Source organism: Eublepharis macularius, chromosome 3 (genome assembly GCF_028583425.1).
Source record: "Eublepharis macularius isolate TG4126 chromosome 3, MPM_Emac_v1.0, whole genome shotgun sequence".
Lineage (NCBI taxonomy): Eukaryota > Metazoa > Chordata > Lepidosauria > Squamata > Eublepharidae > Eublepharis > Eublepharis macularius.
The window spans coordinates 145859406-145863831 of record NC_072792.1 but is presented as its reverse complement, the minus strand read 5'-3'; the positions used below and the strand labels follow the sequence as shown (position 1 = coordinate 145863831).

Here is a 4426-nt window from a genome sequence, read left to right as displayed (position 1 = left end):
TGAGTGCATTTATTCAATAAATGTATTTACACAAGGGAATAGAACTCATATATGGAACCAGACTGACATTTAAAACTAGTTTTATTGTTTGGAATATTATTAAATATTTCTGCATTAATTTTTCACTTTTTTGCATCTTGGCATTCATTTTGCATCTTGGCATTTATTTTTTTTCTTTTCAACTTTTTTGGTTACAGTGTTTGACCACAGACTTCTAGAGGGGTATTTTTTAAAAGGCAATATATATCCATTTCACTCCAAGTTTGTGTATCTCTTCTTCACACAGGAATTGATACATATAATTCTTAGACATCCCTTCTGTAGCATAAAGAGTCTTTGGTATCACACATAATGAGAGTTGCAGTGCCATCCTAAGCAGTGTTACATTCTTCTAAGTCCATTGAAGGTAATAAACTTAGAAGGATGTAACTCCGCTTAGGATGGCACTCTGAGTGAATCTCAGCCTTTTCAACAATTCATTGGGTATTTTGGATCGAAAGAAAAATAATCTAATCCATAAAAGCAAACATCGTGAGCATAAAATGGAGCAGAACTAATATATTTATGGTCCTATACTGCTTTACTATTCCTCAGAGATATATTACTTTAACAGGTTTATTTATGGTACTTGACAAGATAAATATTCTTTTGTCCTTGCTATTCAAATAAACTGGAGCAGACTGAAATTCAGAGCTCTTCATCAAGCACTTGCTAGACAGTCTTATCTGTGGTTTTATAACTTTAAGGCCAGATGGAGCTATTTTGCTACAACACTGTTCATATCTGAAGCCAGCAAGGCAGTTTGGTGCATTCTGTGGATGAATGCACACATGCATAGGCCAACACCTGACTTTGTAGGTTTCTAATCTATACTGCAGAACAATCACAAGGAGAAAGCCATCCCAGATGATTTTAAAAAAAAATAACTGAATGTCGTGCAGATTAGAGGATCCTTTGGGGAAATGTGGTGGGGCTATAGCACAGTGAAACATGCATACAGAAGGCCCCAGGGTCAATCCAAGGGTCAGGTAGTGGGTGATATGATAAACCCCATCCTGTGACTTTGGAGAGCCACTGCCAATTAGAATAGGTAGTACTTCTGGCCTTGACCTTTGGGCAAGTGGTTGCGGCTCAGTGGCAGAGCATCTGCTTGGAATGCAGAAGGTCCCAGGTTCAATCCCTGGCATCTCCAGTTTAAAGGATATGTCAGGAGATGATGAGAAAGGCCCTGAATACGGCTGTCAGTCTGAGAAGACAATGCAGACAGTGATGGACCAGTGGCTGGAGTCACCCTAAAACAGATACATGTGTATTCATGTGCAGCAAAATCCTAAACCTCAGGTGCTAGCAAATCACTGGCACCACCATGCCACCAGTAGAGCTAGTCAGTATCCTGTGTTCTTTGAACAGAGAAATGCCCCCCCCAAAAAAAGGGGGGGAAGACACACATCCAAGGATTTGAGAGCATGGCAGCTACACTGGAATCCACCAGTCATGGAACTGTGTGCTGACAATGCCCCAGAGTTCTATATGGAAGTTTGTATGGAGTTTTATATCCACCAATGCACAGTGATAAGAAAATGGCAACAGAATGTTTACACAAAGCTTTCTAGTTATCTCTGCAATAATCAACTAGGAAAAATCTTTTATGTGGGAAAGAGGAGGGAGGGGTTCCAATCCTACCAAGAGGTGAAACGCCACTGAGACAAAGAGTATCCTTTGGCAAGCAACAAGCCTATCTGCAACAACAACAAAAAAGAGAGGCAGATCTACAACCTACACCTCACACACTATAGATCATTTCTCTAACCACACACCTAGCAAGATGCACCAGATAAGAACACATTATAGGGCATTTGGAATCCTTCTTTGGCCCTGGTGTTAAAAGCATCCATGTATCCCAATGAAGGAAAGGTATAGTGGCTTAGTACACATGGAATCCCTCCATGGGGTTAACTAGCCACATGGGATTGGCAGTGGATTATCTTCCTTCCCTGTCATGTAGCCTGTGTGTTTTATCATACCAACAATGAATTGGGGGCAGGGGTGAACCCAGAAGAGTCTGCCCATCTCCCCAGGCTCGGGCACAGCTGGGGGATCCTCTCAGCTCACTCCTTTTGCAAGACCCATGATGAAGGCAGCTGTGATAAGTATCAAGCAGGAGATACACAGAGATTCCCATCCCAACAAGCAGAGTTACACCCTTCTAAGCCCATTTTCAGAGACATAGTCAGAGGAAGTCAGAGACATAGTTGTGAAACAGTCTCAATATTTGTAAGATCCAGCGTGCCGTAGTGGTTAGAGCATTGGATCAGGATCTGGGAGATTCAGGTTCGAATCTCTGCTTTGCCATGGAAGCTGGCTGGGTGGCCTTGGACAAGTTACACACACTCAGCCTAACCTGAGTGATAAAATGGAGGAAAGGAGGATGGTGTCAGCCACTTTGAATCCCATTGTGGAGAAAGGAGGGGCATGAATAAATAAATGAATGAATGAATAAATAAATATTCATCAGAAATTGAGTCCTGAAGGCAAGTCAGATGAATAAGATTGTCAATACTGTCCATCTAACAAGGGTCCTACTCCTGACAGCTTTGGAAAGTTGCAGAACTGATAGATAAGAAAATTGCAGGTGGAGATAGATGCTTGCCAGGGATTATGTCCCAACTAGAACACTTACTCTACATTTGCACTCTACAGTATCTCACCTAACTACATGTCAGTACAACTTTTGTGGATAATGAGGAAGGATCTAAAATGGTGAAACAAATACACTGTTTCCAATTGCACATACTTGTTTGGAAGACATTAAGTCTCTGATTATAATGTGATAGTAGCACAGTCCAAAGCCTTTGGCTTTGACGAATTCCTACAAAACAGGGGTAGAAGTAAAGGAAATTCAAAGTGCAGAAGTGGTGGGAGGTAGACAAAAAACTCTTCTCCCACCTTTATCTCTCCTTCAGAAATAATTTTCCCTGTCCATTTTTCTCTCAGTTGTGGGGGAGGTGCTTCTGAACTCAGAGACCTACCAGCAGAAAAAGGCCGATTCCAGACGACTAACCTTAAGTCGCCTCATGCCGCCCTCTTCCGGATCGCGACGGGGAAAATGCGAAATATCGCGTTTCCTCGCGCGAGTTTTGCGCGACGACGCGCAAAACTCGCGCGAGGAAACGCGATATTTCGCATTTTCCCCGTCGCGATCCGGAAGAGGGCGGCATGAGGCGACTTAAGGTTAGTCGTCTGGAATCGGCCAAAGACTGGGTGTGATGAAAAAGGAAAAAGAAATGTGTAGATAGGGAAATGGTTTATCATGCCCTATAGGAGTATTGCTGTATAGGAGTATTTATTTAATTTATTTAAAATATGTACATTCTACCTTCTCCCCTTAAACTCAAGGTGGCTAACAAAGCATCACGTTGCAACCAATGTAACACTCCATTGACAAGATTAAAAGCAACACCAGGATAAAAACACGCATACAAAAAAATGAACATCCAGGTTCACAGCATTTAATATAAGGACCACCCACTGTCTATTTAGTCCCTAAAGACACATCCCTGAGGCTCTGTTTCATGGAGAGGGCATTTGGTGCTGGCAGGGACAACTTAAGCAAAGCCTACTGAGTATTTCAATACAAATGCAATCACAGATCAATTTACATTATCAAATCCTTCATTTACATGCGAGACAGGCCTCTTGCTAGATCACTTCAATGTTTTTGCTCAAGGTTCAGCACAGTGTTCAAAGGAACAAGCTTGGGTAATTCAGTTCAGAAATGCACATGTTCAATAATAGGTTTTTCACAAGCAAAAAATATCCCACATGTTTAATCCAATGGTTTCAACTTGCAAGCAGGCTGGGAGGCAAACTGGCAAGTGATCAAGTATCCCTGCTCTCAATGTGATTGAAGCTATCGATATCCTTTTGCAAAATATCCATAGGTTCAATAACCATGTAGGTTGGGACCATGCCTTGTAACCCCATCTTTGAGTTCTACATATCGTCTGACCTTTTCTACAAAGCATACAAGTGACATAAACAAATGCATGATTTGTACTCTGTATAATGAATTTGCGGGGGTTAGGATGAAACCAGCAGCATAATTCTGCCTACCCCTTTCACACCTCATTGGATATTACATGTCATCAGCACTGGGCTTCTATAGTGGGGGGCCCGTGTGCCTTTTCAGTCCCTGACAGGAGCCCCTTGATTGGTTATCTGTGGGTACATGAAGCAAACAAAACCAAAAAGTTGTACAAATTAATCATAAGGAAGGGGCTTTCCAGACCTTTGGTCCTTCATTTTATAAAACTAAATGCTGTAATTTGCCTTGTAACCTGTACTTATCTATTACATGGTTAGTAAACTGATGAGGAAAACCAGGCCTCAGTACATGAACCATTTGCTCACACTTTCACAGAACTGG

At 41.8% G+C, this 4426-nt stretch overlaps 1 non-coding gene across 1 annotated transcript; it reads left to right on the top strand.

Annotated features, from left to right (window-relative positions):
- Positions 1 to 1126: 1126 nt before the first annotated feature.
- Positions 1127 to 1192, top strand: TRNAS-GGA (transfer RNA serine (anticodon GGA)). The gene has a single exon. It is a non-coding gene; the product is annotated as a tRNA-Ser (tRNA).
- The last annotated feature ends 3234 nt before the right edge of the window (positions 1193 to 4426 follow it).